Source organism: Cryptomeria japonica, chromosome 6, assembly GCF_030272615.1.
Source record: "Cryptomeria japonica chromosome 6, Sugi_1.0, whole genome shotgun sequence".
NCBI classification, from domain to species: domain Eukaryota; kingdom Viridiplantae; phylum Streptophyta; class Pinopsida; order Cupressales; family Cupressaceae; genus Cryptomeria; species Cryptomeria japonica.
The window spans coordinates 262,757,947-262,774,771 of record NC_081410.1 but is presented as its reverse complement, the minus strand read 5'-3'; positions in this window follow the sequence as shown (position 1 = coordinate 262,774,771).

Genomic DNA, 16,825 nt, shown 5'->3' with positions numbered 1-16,825 from the left:
TAAAATTAGAACTATCCATGTAATACCATTGTCAAGATAAAAACTCATAAGATAAACTGGTTGACTGTTACAAGAAATTAACAGTAAACACATTCAAACTCATAAACATCTAAATTCTTTTTTATATAATAGACTTCATTTCTCAATGCTTCTGGTTATTATAACTTATCAAAGCAGTTAAGTAGTTAAGTAAATCAACCATAAGAACATAACCACAAAAACATTCACCACTTGACACAAATATTTTTGACGTCGAAACCCAAATGGGAAAGACCATGGTGAGATGAGACTCACAAGATAACCATCTAAACTCTTCTGAAGTTTGCCCTGTTAGGAGCCTAGCCTGTTAAAGCTTTACAAAAGTCCTATTAAGAACTGATCCTGTTAGGAATCACCCAGTTAAGGGATTGACTATAATGCCCTGTTAGAAGCAATACCATATAAGGATTAACCTCGGTAGAGGATTTGAAAATACAATCTAATGGATCACCTTGTTAGAGGATTTGAAAATCCAATCTAATGGATCACCTTGTTAGAGGATTTGAATAGTACCAAGCTTGTTAGAGCTTACCCGGTTAGGGGATTTCAATTATACTGTAATTGTTAGAAAACAATAGGATTTTTCTGATCTATCTGAATAGAACTACACTTGCTTGATCAGATCCATTTCATGTTCCTATCTACCTTTACTCAAACTGCAGATCCATCATTTGGTTTGACAACCACACACTCAACTGATCTTTGCTAACTATTTACCAACTCATTAAACTAAACAACTTCATCGACCTTATAAACAAATCAATTAGGCTGGTAACACAACAAAAACCTAATTCTCATAGAGATTACAAACAAGTCGGTTCAAGTATGACCATTGGATTACATAACAATATTTGCACATCAATCAAGAACCTTGATCACTCCTTGATCACTGCTTCATCGAACTTAGTAACTCATCATGCGCTTTGCATTATATGCAATACATTTGTTCATTCCCTAGACAAAAATTATTACAGTAGTTCACCATAATCACTTGAAATTGTCTTCATACAATAATCATACATGACATAATCATTGTCTCTCATCATCAAATCATAAACTAATATAACCAATTCACCAAAGTTAATCGGTTAGGGTTTATCAAAAACAATAGGTAGGGTTTACTGGTTACTGGTTCAACTCTCAAATTCTTACTATCTGTTACAGTTCCCTTCACTTGTTCATCCTACCAGTTACAAATCAATATTAAAACAATATCAACAATATCATTACCAGTTAATTGACATCAATGACAACATAGCATATCATTAATGCAATCTTCATGCAAATGCCAACAGTACAGGCCTGTTATTGTAATCACATACTTTCTGCAGAAGTATTATTTGACTATGGGTAGGCTTCCCACTGTGGTTTTTCCCTTTACCGGGTTTTCCACGTACAAATCTTTGTGTTATGTGTTGTGGATGCATGGTATTTTATTTATGGTTTATGTATGTACTTAATTGATATATCTTCTATTCCGGTATTTGGTTTATGCATTCTGATAAAAGGTTTTGTGTGCTTAAAATTTCATAATATTTTAACAACTGATCAACCCCCATGCCCTCTCAGTTGTTCACCTGTTATCCTAACAATTGGTATCAGAGCTTGGTCCTTTCTGCAAAAGCTTAACCACTTGAGGAAAATCCTATGGCGACTAATAATTCAACTTCAATTTCTTACCAGAAGGACAACCCTAGGCTTGAAGGAACAAATTACAAAGTATGAAAGCTTTGGATGGAGACTCATCTGAGATGTCTTAGCAAGGAGATTCAAGAAATCACTGAGAAAGGATATACACCTTATGATCCAGCATCTAGAAATCCTCCTCTGGCAGACTTGGATAAGAACATTGAAAATGATTGTAGATCTAGAGAAGCCCTCTTGAGCACCCTTTTAGATCAGCAGGTAATGAGATTAACAGACAAATCATCTGCAAAGGCTATATGGGATAAGTTGGAGACTCTGAACAAAGATGACCCTACTATTAAAATTTCTAAACTTGATGGTTACTAGGTAAGATATGAGAACTTGAGAATGACAGAAGATGAAAGGATTACAACTTTTATGGAAAGAGTTAATGAAATTGTCTTGGGAATTCAATGTTGTGGTGGATCTCTGAGCGAAGATGAGATTGTTTCTAAAGTACCGAGAGATTTTCCATATTCTTACATGATGAAGGGTACTACAATAAATGAGCTGATAACTATGTCTAACACTTTTGTTAATAGATATACTTTGGTTGGAAGGTTATCTTCTTTTGAGCTTGAAGAATTTGGTCATCAAGGAGTTGCAAAGACAAATTATGCATTCAAGGCATCTATATTGTCAACCGGTAAGAGTGATTGGAAAGCATTGTATGCAAAGGAAATGGAGGATATGAAGAAAGAGGATGAAGAGCTTGAAGAACTTGAAGCCCTGTTTTCTAGAAGAGTACCTAAAGGTCCAATAGGAAGTAAGTATGAAGGAAAATACCTTTCAAAAGTTTTGCATGTAATAAGATAGGTCATTTTGCATCTTGATGTCCTGAGATGAATTCAAGATTTGGGGAGAAAGCTAGAAGATCTTTTAGGCCTAACCATTAATATCAAAACAAGAATAAGTAAAGGATAATCATGCTACTATGTTGATGAGGAAGGTGTAACTAATGATTCTAATGATGAACTGACGAAAGATTCAGCTAGTGGATCCGACAATGGAAAGGAATGGGTATTCTTGGCTATCAAGAAAGATATTAAAGTTGAAGACAAGGATGAATGGTTGATAGATAGTGGATGTTCACATCATATGATTGAAGATAAAAAGAAGTTTTTACCTTTGAAAGAATTTGATGGTGGTCTTGTGAGATTTGGTGATGACAAAGCATGCATGATCGAAGAAAGAGGAACTATATCATTGGATGGTAAACATAACACTGATAATATTTATTATGTTGAAGGTTTAAGGCATAATATTTTGAGTGTAGGATAATTGGTGGATAAGGGATTTCAATTACAGTTCAAGGATGGAAAATGCAAAATCATTACCAGATCTGGATTGGAGATTGAAACTGATACTCAGACTAGAGGTAACATCTTTCATTTGAACTCTGATGAGAAGACACATTTGATTTCACATATTGATGAGATTTGGCTATAGCATAAGAGGTTGTGTCATGTGAATTTTGACTGCATTTTAAAGATCAGTTCAACTAAGGTAGTTAGAGATATACCTAAGATTGTGAAGCCTCTTAATTCGGTATGTAAGGAATGTCAAATGGAAAAGCAAGTTAGAACTTATTTTAAGAGTATTCAAGACAAATATATTGATGTTCTTGATATTATTCATACTGATTTGTGTGGTCCTTCTAGAATAAGAAGTTTTCAAGTGGTATATATTTCATGATAATCATTGATGTCTATTCTATAATGACGTGGGCTACTTTTCTAAGGGAGAAATCTAATGCCTTTGAAAAGTTCAAGATATTTAAAGCTATGGTTGAGACTAAGACAGGATTGAAGATCAAATGCTTAAGATCTGATCAGGGTGGTGAGTGAACATCCAATGAATTTAATAGTTACTTTGAGAAACATGGGATAAGGAGACAGTTGTTTACACCCCGGATACCTTAGTAGAATGGCATTGTGGAAATAAAGAACAAAACTATCATGGATGCGGCTAGATCTATGATTATGGAAGCTAATTTTCCTCATAACTATTGGAGAGACGTGACCACGTTGATGTACACATTCAATAGTGTTCATATCAAAGGAGACATCGATAAGACACCTTATGAGTTATGATTTGGTCATACACCTTTAGTTAAGTATTTCATAATCTTTGGTAGTAAATTCTATAACAAAAGAGATGATTACATTGGAAAGTTTGATCCTAGATGTGATGAAGGAATATTTCTTGGTTATTGTAATCAAAGAAAAGCATATAACAAAATATTGTAGAGAATTGTGGAAAGTGCTAATGTCAAGGTGGATGAGCATAACATAGATCAAATCAGAACTTATGAGAGAGAACCAGAAGTGGAAATGGTTATAACTGAATTAGTAGAACCTGTACCAAAACAAAATGTTCAACCAGTTACTCCGACAGTATCAGAAAATTTAATAGTAACTAAAGATCAGAGCAGAGAATCAAAAAGTCCGAAGACTCCTTGGTATGTAAGGTTGAATCATTCAGAAGATCAGATCATTGGAGACAAGAGCAAAGGAGTAATGACAAGAAGAAGGTTGGAAGTTGAAGAGGTATGTTTAATTTCTCAAATTGAACCGACATCAGTAGATGAAGCATGTAAAGATGAATGTTAGATAAAAGCTATGGAAGAGGAATTGGATCAGATATAAAAGAACAACACAAACTTTAGTTCCCTAGTTTAAAAATAAGAATGTTATTGGAACTAAATGGGTTTTTAGGAATAAATTAAATGAAGATAGACAATTTGTGAGGAATAAGGCTAGATTGGTATTTAAAGGATATTCTCAGAAGGAAGGAACTAATTATGATGAAACTTTTGCTTCGGTAGCTAGGATTGAAGCTGTGAGTGTAAAGTTCTAATGCCAATAGCTAACAAGATGAGAGTGGGGGGTGAATCATACAAACTTAATCTTCCATAAAATCAACAGATTCAACCTCAATAACTTATACTTCAACAATATGACCAAAAACTGTTAAACATGCAAACTTATAAACACATAAACATCATAACACATATAACACCAGATTTAACGTGGAAACCCAAATAGGGAAAAACCATTGTGGGATTTTGGACCCACTAAGAAATCTACTCTTTTAGAGTATGCTCAGTTAAAAGAAAATCATGTTAAAGATTACAAACACATTGCTAGATGTGACCCAGTTAAGGGATTTCCCTCAGATCTATTAGGATCTTCACTTTGTTAGAAGTGACCTTGTCAAAGGATTTCAAACACTCATTTAGAATGTCACCTTGCTAGAGGATTTACAAATAAGACTGGTAAGTCCACTCGGTTAAGAGATTTTATGTCACTTACAAAATAAACAACAGTAATAAATATATCTGAAACTTCACATCTAAAATGCTAAAGAAGATTCTATTTTGCTCAAAACAATCTTGTCATAGGACTTATCTTGTCCCTCTACACGACTCCCTACTCTATTATTCAAATAGGTCTTCAAGCTTTTGTGCTCGGTAATCACTATGTAGCATCCATGTGCTTACACTTGCCTGCATACATTGTTCATCAATAATTTCTTATTTATAAACAATTTGCTAACCGCTGAATCTTCTTGATCACATTTCCCATGATCAATCTTAGCCATCAGATCTTCAATCTTGACTAGGTTCAATGCATCCTTCAATCTGAAAATGTTTTACCTTGTCTAGGGACTTGCATTCCTTTCTTAGAACTTGCACAAGGTTATTACAGTTCAATTTGCGTTGTAGATCTTCCTGCCAATCTTCTATTGCCATAGATCCTTAACAAACTTCATGCATGACATACCAATCATTTAATCAACTCCAGCTCATCAGCATACTTCATTAAATAATGCTTTTATCCATCCAATGTGATTTATCATAACTCGGTTGCAACTCAGTAAATACTAAACTTTACTCGGTAGACATTCCGCCTTCATTAACCGATATCGATAACCTTAGGGTTTACCGACTAGGTTCTTTGCTTGGTGACATAGTATAGTATTAACCTTACAATCAACAACATATGTAGGATATCAAAACAATCTAAACATCATGATCTCATCATTGTCTAACTTGGTAATAGTTGCCCATTGAATAGCTTATTTCTCCCCTTATTCATCACATTCTTTCTATGTCTTTTACCGACATCTAAATTCTCTTCAAATCAATCTTCTCAAGATATGGAAACATCATATTGAATCATAAAATCAATTTCTTGACATCAATGACAAAATAATGTTATAAAGATAGTTATCATCCTTTTTCAGTTATATCAAATAATCTTCAACAACCTTCTCAATATCCTTAATGAATATCAACAGTCTCCTTCTATTGAAATGCCAACAATCTCCCCCTTTGGCATTGATGTCAAAACCAACTTTTAAATGGTAATACCAACAAGATATTCAAATTGATTCGGATTTAGATTATTGTTAGAATTCTCTTGTTATCCTTGAGCTGTTAAAATCTCTTGAAGTCTTCTCCCTTTTGTATTCTTCTCCCACTGTCATTAGTCTTCTGTTATCTTCTTCATTTAGGATTTTACCATTTAGTCTTCTCCCCCTTTGACAACAATGCCAAAAAGTAAAAGAACTAAATCATGATTTCTTCCTCTGTGAAGTGATTGGCCTTGCTGTGTATCATCTCAGTCTCGGTCAGAGCAACTTGTCTCTATTCACTATTTCCTGCACACCTTTTGAAAACCTTCTAAAGTGTGTAAATCAGCATCAATCCACACATAATATTCTATAGATTCATCAAATTAATGCTTTCACCGAACTCTGTCAATGAGTAGAAGATAGGGGTAGGACCCCTAACTTGCTTCTGAGATACTCAAAAGTGTCCCTTGGCAGTGGCTTTGTGAAGATGTCTGCTATTTTCTCCTTTGAACTGATATATTCCAGCACAACTTTCTTCTCTTGAACTTCTTCTCTGAGATAATGATACTTTATAGAAATATGCTTTGTCTTAGAGTGCATTACCGGATTCTTTGATATGTTAATGGCGCTAGTATTATCACAGAATATAGTTACTAGCTCAGTAAATTTCTCATTTATACCTTCCAACAGTTGTTTGATCCATGCTATATTGGTACAATTCAATGCTACAACAACATATTCAGCTTTTATTGTTGACTATGAGATACATCCTTGTTTCTTACTAAGCCAACTCACTAGTCTTTCTCCTAAAATGAAAGCTCCACCACTTGTGCTTTTCCTGTCATCTATGTTGCCTGCCCAATCAGCATCAGTATAAACTTTTAAATCTGGTATACTATGCATGTGCTATATCCGGTCTACTATGCACAACATATTGCAACTTCCCAATCATAGATCGGTAAAGTGTCTCATCAACAGATGCAGATTAATCATTCTTTGATAGTTTACAGTTAGTAGTCATAGGAGTACTTACTGGTTTAGAATCCTCCATTCCAAATTTCTTCAAGATTTCCTTTATGTACTTGGATTGAGTAATGAAAATCTCATCTTTCATTTGTAGTATCTGTAAACCTATAAAATACTTTATCTCACCGATTAATGACATCTCAAATTCTTTGCACATTTCATTTCCAAAATTCTTGCATAAGGAGTTATTAACACAAAAAATTATCATCAACAAATATGGCTGAGATCAGTATTCCATTGTTCTCATCACTCTTCATGTACATGTTGTTATTTTCACTTGTCCTTATAAAACCAATCTTGATTAAATAAGAGTGCAATCTCTCATTCCATGCTCTAGGTGCTTGTTTCAGACCATATAAAGCTTTGTTTAGTTTACATACCTAATCTTTACTTTTGTCTTCACCAAATCCTTCAGGTTGTTCAATATAAACTTCTTCTTCTAGTATACCATTCAAAAATGTAGATTTAACAATTATTTGATATACCTTGAAATTTTTGAAAGCAACATATGCCAACAATATTCTTACTCCCTCAAGTCTAGCCACAGGTGCAAAAGTCTCACCATAATCTATTCCTTCTTTTTGAGCATAACCTTTGCAAACTAGTCTTGCTTTGTTTCAAATGACCTCGCCTTTTTCATTTAGCTTGTTTTTGAAAATCCACTTTGTACCGATTACATTTTTGTCCTTCGATCTTGGGATCAGTGTCCATGTGTCATTCTTCTTGATTTGATCAATCTCTTATGTCATAGCATTTACCCAATTATCATTGTTAAATGCCTCTTTTACTATTCTTGGTTTAAATTTAGATATCAGACATGTGTTTTGTCTCAGTTTGATCCTTGTCATCACTAGATCATCCTTATCTCCAATAATCTGACTTGATGCATGATGTCTTCTGACATATTTGGCTAATATAGGCTCGATAGGTTCTATATGATCTTCTTCATCACTCGATAACTGGACATTATCTTCATTTTCTTCAACAGCTTTCTTGGTAGGACTTCTCGGTTGAACATAAACAAATTCTTCATAATCTTCTAGTTCTTTGGAATTTCCTTCATCATTTCTTTCTACAAATTCATCAATTTTCACATTTGCACTTTATACTATTTTGTTAGATGATTTGATCAGACATTTAAATGCTTTACTTCTAGAAGAATAACCAAGAAATGTTCCTTCTTCACTTTTCTGATCAAAATTTCTATTTTTGTCATCTTTGTGAACATAGCATCTACTTCCAAAGATTTTAAAATAACTTACATTAGGTTTCTTGTCATACCAGATCTCATATGGTGTCTTCATAGTTCCTTTCTTCAGTTGAACTTGGTTCAGGGTGTAAACTGCAGTGCTGATTGCTTCTCTCCAAAATGTTTGAGGAACCCTTTTTTCTATCATTAGGGTTCAGGCACAATCCACAATTGATCTGTTTCTTCTCTCGGCTATCCCATTTTTCTGAGTTGTTCTCGGTGCATATACTTGTCTTTTTATACCATGATCATTGCAGAATAAGTTAAATTCATCGGAAGTGAATTCTCCTCCACTATCAGATCTAAGACATTTCAGCTATCTTCCTATTTCATTTTCAACTCTTGCCTTGTACCATTTGAACAATTGAAAAGCTTCTGATTTTTATTTTAAAAACATAACTGACATCATCCTTGAGTAATCATCCACAAATAATATGAAATATTTATCACCATAATAACTTTGAACTTTGATGGGACCACAAAGATCAGTGTGTACTAGATCTAAAATTTCTTTAGAAGTGTAGGACTTACTTGTAAAGCTTGATCTTGTCATCTTACCCATCTGGCATCCTCAGCATATAGCATTCTCAAGTTTTTCTAGACTCGGTAGACCTCTTGCTCGGTGCTTCTTACTTATTTTGATCAGATTATCAAAGTTTACTTGACAAAACCTTCTATGCCATAACCAGGTATCATCTATTTTTGCATAAAGACACTTGTTCCGAGTTGAGCCAAGATGAAATGTATTACCCTTTGTTTGTGTCCCGGTAGTAGCTAACTTTCCATGTTTGTCATGAACTTTGACAATTCCTTTCTGAAATTCTATTCGGTATCTTGTATTGTTTAGTTGTGCTACACTCAACAAATTATATTTCAATCCTTCAACCCAGTATACATCATCACATTTAGCATTTTCAAGAAGTGTTATAGATCCTTTACCTTTCACCGGACATGGTGCATCATTACCAAATCTTACATAGCCTCCATCATAGTCTTCTAATTTAACAAACTTGTGTTTATCACCTGTCATGTGATGTGAGCATCCACTATCTATGATCCAAGAATCATTATTATTTATGTGAGATATTAGGGCTTTTTCTTCATACCTTTCTTCATCTAATCCATCTTTAATAGCCACATAAACAACTTCCTCAGTATCAGTTTCATCAGATTTATCATCATTGGATTCCTCATCAGCTACTAGGCATGTCTTTCTGTCTCTCCTTCTAAAGTCTCAGTGTCCTCTATATTGGTTGTCTTTCTACATGTTATCTCGGTATTCTCTCTTTTCACTAGATTCTTTGTCAGGACAGTTAGAAGCCATATGTCCTATTTTATCACAATTGAAACATTTTAAAGGTAGCTTTCCTTTATACTTACCTTTTCCTCTTCGTAACCTTCTGGCTAATAATGCTTCAAACTCTTCTTGCTTCTTGATTTCCTCATACAGTTTGTGTACTTCTTCCATGTTCTTGTGAAATATTTCACTTGCTCCACTGTGATTCCCTTCAGAGTACTTACTCATTCTATCATTGTAATCATCAGATTCGCCAATATGAAAAGAACTGAATGCAGATTCTACTTTATTTACCGAAGACCCACTATTATCAAAATTACTTAACTCAAAAGCATGTAGCTTACCAATAGTAGCATCCAAAGAAACTGGCATGTTAGGTATAGACCTCAATTCATTTATTGCAGAGACTCGAATGGCATAAGAAGGTAGAAGTGTTCTCAACAACTTACTTGTTACATCCTTTTCTTCAATAGTTCCTCCTGCTCCTTTAATTTGATTGACAATCTACTTTAACCTTGTACTGTATTGGGTTATGTTCTCACCTTCATTCATTCTCATGGATTCAAGTTGTCCTCTTAGACTATCTACGTTTTCTCTTTGAACATGTTCATCATCGCCATACACGGATATGAGCTTAGTCCACATTTCTTTTGCATCATTGCAGCCTTCTATATCATTAAAATCTGAGTCGGTCAATGCTGATGTTATTTCAATCATAGCTTGAATGTGTTCTTGCTTTGCCTTTATCTCTTCCAAGGTCATCGGGTTCATGCTTGGTGGTAAGTAATCATTCTACAAATAATATGTTGTATATTCTCTAATTCCTGATAAATGCAGCTTCATCCTTTTCTGCCATGTGGAGAAACTTGACTTGTTCAGCTTTGGTGCATCCCTTTTATACATTTTCGGATCTTTGCCACAAGTACCTTTAAACTTTTCTTCCAAATTCCAAAGCTCTGATAGCAATTGTAAATTTCTGATGCCAATAGCTAACATGATGAGAGGGGGGGGTGAATCATACAAACTTAATCTTCCATAAAATCAATAGATTCAACCTCGATAACTTATACTTCAACAATATGACCAAAAATTGCTAAACATGCAAACTCATAAACACATAAACATCATAACACATATAACACCAGATTTAATGTGGAAACCCAAATAGGGAAAAACCATTGTGGAATTTTGGACCCACTAAGAAATATACTCTTTTAGAGTATGCTCGGTTAAAAGAAAATCCTGTTAAAGATTACAAACACATTGCTAGATGTGACCCGGTTAAGGGATTTCCCTCAGATCTATTAGGATCTTCACTTTGTTAGAAGTGACCTTGTCAAAGGATTTCAAACACTCATTTAGAATGTCACCTTGCTAGAGGATTTACAAATAAGACTATTAAGTCCACTCGGTTAAGAGATTTTTTGTCACTTACAAAATAAACAACAGTATAAATATATCTGAAACTTCACATCTAAAATGCTAAAGAAGATTCTATTTTACTCAAAACAATCTTGTCATAGGACTTATCTTGTCCCTCTACATGACTCCCTACTCTATTATTCAAATAGGTCTTCAAGCTTTTGTGCTCGGTAATCACTATGTAGCATCCATGTGCTTACACTTGCCTGCATACATTGTTCATCAATAATTTCTTATTTATAAACAATTTGCTAACCGCTGAATCTTCTTGATCACATTTCCCATGATCAATCTTAGCCATCAGATCTTCAATCTTGACTAGGTTCAATGTATCGTTTGATCTAAAAATGTGTTACCTTGTCTAGGGACTTGCATTCCTTTCTTAGAACTTGCACAAGGTTATTGTGGTTCAATCTGAGCTGTAGATCTTCCTGCCAATCTTCTATTGCCATAGATCCTTAACAAACTTCATGCACGACATACCAATCATTTAATCAACTCTAGCTCATCAGCATACTTCATTAAATAATGCTTTTATTCATCCAATGTGATCTATCATAACTCGATTGCAACTCGGTAAATACTAAACTTTACTCGGTAGACATTTCGCCTTCATTAACCGATATCGATAACCTTAGGGTTTACCGACTAGGTTCTTTTCTCGGTGACATAGTATAGTATTAACCTTACAATCAACAACATATTGAGGATATCAAAACAATCTAAACATCATAATCTCACATCGAATAACTTATTTCTCCCCTTATTCATCTCATTCTTTCTATGTCTTTTACCGACATCTTAATTATCTTCAAATCAATCTTCTCAAGATATGGCAACATCATACTGAATCAAAAAATCAATTTCTTGACATCAATGACAAAATAATGTTATAAAGATAGTTATCATCCTTTTGCAATTATATCAAATAATCTTCAACAACCTTCTCAATATCCTTAATGAATATCAACAATCTCCTTCTATTGAAATGCCAATAGTGAGATTATTTCTTGCTTATACTGCCCATAAGAACTACAAGGCTTATCAGATGGATGTTAAGTGTGGATTTTTGAATGGAGATCTTGAAGAGGAATTTTATATTGAGCAACCTAATGGTTTTTCACTTTCAGATGACAAAAACATGGTTTGCAGGTTAAGGAAATGTTTATATGGTTTGAAGCAAGCCCCAAGAGCTTGGTATGCTAGATTAGAAAAATATTTTTTGAAGCTTGGTTTCACTAAAGGTAATGTTGACAGTAACTTATATTATAAGATCACTGATGATGACATATTGATTGTTTATGTTTTTATTGATGATATCATTTTTGGAGGTGAGGTTTATTTATGTATGAAATTCTTTGATAATATGAAGAATGAATTTGAGATGTCTATGATAGGAGAAATGATATTTTTCTTAGGTTTTTCAGATTACTCAAACTGATAAAGGTATTGTCATCTGTCAAACTAGGTATACTAGAGAGTTGTTGAAGAAATTTGGTATGGAAAATTCTAAACTGGTTGGTACTCCTATGGTTACTAGTGAGAAATTGACAAAGAAAGATGAATCAACTCTGGTGAATCCTACAAGGGATAAATCTATGATTGGAGGTCTGTTTTATTTTTCACAAACTAGACCAAATATAATGAATGTTGTTTGTATTATATCAAGATATCAGAGTGATCTTAGAGAGAATCATGAGAGTGCATTGAAAAGGATTTTCAGATACTTACAGTGAACAATCAAATATGGTTTATGGTATCCTAAAAATGATGACTTTACACTATGTGCATATACAGATACAGATTGGGCTAGAGATGTTGATGACCAAAAGAGCACATCTCATGGAGATTTCTTTCTTAGAAAGGAACTTGTTTCATGGATCAATAAGAAACAATCATGTACTTCTTTATCTACTACTAAAGCTCAGTATGTTGTTGCTACTACTAACTATACACAAGTTCTATGGATGAAGCAAATGTTGAAGGATATAAGGGTAGATTGCAATGAGCTGGTAGTTATTCACTGTGATAACTCTGCTGCTATTGACATATCAAAGAATTTGGTATTTCATTTTAAGATAAAGCATGTATCAATCAAGTATAACTTTTTGAAGGAAAAGGTGGAAACAAATGAAGTCAGATTGGTTTATATGAACACTAAAGAGCATATTGCAGATATATTCACCAAACCTTTGCCTAAGGAATCATTTGAGTATTTTAGAGATAGATTGGGGTCTCTACCCCTCCGGTAAAGACTTGAGTGATGCAGATTGGCATCAGTCTGATATGCATTTTTTAGAACTATTATTCATTCCAGATTGATGAGATGGTGCTACTACTCAGGGGGAGTAATCAGTTATATGATTCAGAAGTTTTATGGTTTTTATTTAATGTTTATGTCAGATTTTTGGCATTGATGTCTAAGGGGGATAGATATTCATGTGAAAAATAGAGCTTAATAGAGATATCAGTCACAGGGGAAGTTTGGTTTTTGGTTCAAAACTTCATTGTTATATCATCTTGGGGAGATTGTTGGTCGTCTTCCATTGGGGGAGACTTGTTTGGTATTTCTTGGCACTTGGATGTTATTCACATCTAGTATTTCCATCAATACCAAAGGGGGAGATTGTTGGGAATTTGGAGGAATTGATTATGTGTTGCATTGATGTTTATCATTGATGTCAACACTAGCTTATTTGGTTGTCTTCCAGATTCTGAAAGAGTGGTTGGACTTTGATGATGATCAGGAGATTTGTCTTCGATATATTCCAATTTGTGGAATTGGTTTGGTTCGATCATTCATGTGGTTCAGATTCATGTCACATTTAATTGGTTTGGGATATGGTGATCTAGAAGCTATCATATATTCTAGTAAGCCTTTTCGTTACCGGTAAGGGTTTTACTAGTAGAGCTTTATTGAAGATATTTTGATGAATTCGATAAGTGCTGTTGGTGCAGCTTCTAGAAGGTTTTCAGGATGCTAATGGTTATCATGTTTGTGTTCTAGTTGATTGGTGGTATTTCATTTAGCTTATGGTGACCTATTTGAGGTCCGGTCTTATTCTGCTAGGTTATGGACCAGTTTATGTAATGTGTTGGCAGATGCTCCCGATGCGTTATTGGTTGGATTTATTATTTGGTTTATGTTATTTTGGTCTTAGGCCAACTTGGTTTATCATTGATTTGCGAGTTTATGTAATGGATTTATTGTATCATCTTTTAGGTGGCCAACCTAATTGTTTAGGTCTCGGGTTGGTATAAATATGATGTAATATCTCTTTGTAGATCGTGGTATGGGATTAAGGATTATCTGTGTGCGAATAAAGTTGTAATCATATGCAGAATGTTTGGTGAACCATAGGTGATCAAATTGGGTTTGTGTAAGAGGTTAAAGACCTCCGGTATTGAGCTTAATCGGAACTGTACTCAGGCATAGGATATGTTATGCTTTCAGTTCATTCTTATTTCCAGATTGTAGTCTAGATTTATTTTGTAGTCAGTGAGTCCCCTTTGTGATGAGTAGTCCACTCTAGGGTATTGGCCTTCCTGCATGTGTAGGCCCCTTATTGTAATCACATACTTGTTGTAGAAGTATTATCTGACTGTGGGTAGGCTTCCCACCGTGGTTTTTCCCTTAACCAGGTTTTCCACGTATAAATCTTGGTGTTATGTGTTGTGGATGCATGCTATTTGATTTATGGTTTATGTCTATGCTTAATTGATATATCTGCTATTCCGGTATTTGGTTTATTCATTCCCATAAAAGGTTTTGTGTGCTTAAAGTTTCATAATATGTTAACAACTGATTCACCCCCCCTCTTAGTTGTTCACTGGTTATCCTAACAGGTAGGTCATGATGGGAGCACATGAGAGAGTGTTTGTTTTGCACAAGAAGAAATAGAGCAAGTGGGTATTTAGATTTTTAAGAATATTTCCATGGTCTTATTTAAAAATTGTTAGCAATTTGGAGGAATTGATTATGTGTTGCATTTATGTTTGTCATTGATTTCAACACTAGTTGTTTTGATGTCTACTGGGTTCTGGTAGAGTGGTTGGACTTTGATGTTGAACTGGAGATTTGTCTCTGGTATTCCCAAGTATGCTCTCATTTGTTGAATTGGTTTGGATTGGTTATTCATGTGTTCCTGATGTGTATCATTCAATTGGTTAGGGATTTGATGATCTGGATGCTATCATTTATTCTAGTAAGCCTTTTGGTTACCGGTAAGGGTTCTACCGATAGATCTTTATTGTAGATCTTTTGATGGATTCAATAAGTGGTGTTGGTGCAGCTTCTAGAAGGTTTTTAGGATGCTAATGGTTATCATGTTCATGTTCCAGATGATTGGTGGTATCACATTTGGTTTATGGTGACCTATTTTAGGTCTGGTCTTATTCTACTAGCTTATGGACTGGTTTATGTAACATGTTGGTGGCTGCTCCTGATGTGTTACCAATTGGATTTATTGTTTGGTTAATGTTGTTTTAGTCTTAGGCCAGCTTGGTTTATCATTGGTTTGCGGGATTATGTAATGGATTTATTGTATTATCTTTTAGGTGGCGGACCTAATTGTTTAGGTCCCGGGTTGATATATATATGATGTAAGATCTCTTTGTAGATCATGGTCAGGGGTTTTGGGATTATCTATGTGTGAATAAAGATGTAATCATATGCAGAGGTTTTGGTCAATCATAGGTGATCCAATTGGGTTTGTGTAAGAGGTTTAAAACCTTTGGTATTGAGCTTAACCAGAATTGTACTCGGGCATAGGAAATGCTATTCTTGCAGTTCATTCATCTTTTCGGATTGTAGTTTGAATTTCTTTTGTAGTCGGTGAGACTCCTTTTGTGATGAGCAATGTGCATTCCTGCATGTGCAGCCCCTTTTATTGTATTTACATACTTACTGCAAAAGTATCATTTGACTGTGGGTAGGATTCCCACCATGGTTTTTCCCTTTATTGGGTTTTCCACATACAAATCCCTATGTTATGTGTTGTGGATTCATAGCATTTGGGTTTATGGTCTATGTTTATGCTTAATTGATATATCTGTGTATTTGGTTTATGCATTCCAGTAAAAGGTTTTGTGTGCTTAAAGTTTCATAATCTATTGACAACTGATTCACCCCCCCTCTCAGTTGTCCACTGGTTATCCTAACAATTGGTATCAAAGATTGGTTCTCTCTATAGAATCTTAACGACTTGAGGAAGATCCTATGGAAAATAATCATTCAACTTCAATTGCTTACTAGAAGGACAACCCTAGGATTAAAGGAACAAATTACAGGGTATGGAAGCTTCAAATGGAGACTCATCTAAGATGTCTTAGCAAGGAGATTTGGGAGATCATTGAGAAGGGGTATTCTCCTTATGATCTGGCATCTTGCAATCCTTCTCCAGCAAACTTGGATAAGAACATTGAGGATGATTTCAGAGCTAGATAAACCCTTTTGAGTGCCCTTTCTGATTAGCGGGTAATGAGATTAATAGACAAATCATTTGTAAAAGATATATGGGATAAGTTGGAGACTTTGAATGAAGGTGACCCTACTGTTAAAATTGTTAAACTTGATGGTTACCAAGTGAGGTAGGAGAACCTGAAGATGGAGGAAGATGAAATAATTATTTCTTTTATGGAAAGAGTAAATGAAATTGTTATGTAAATTCAATGTTGTGGTGGATCTCTGAGCGAAGATGAAATTATTTCTAAAGTATTCAGAGATTTGTCACCATCTTATAAGATGA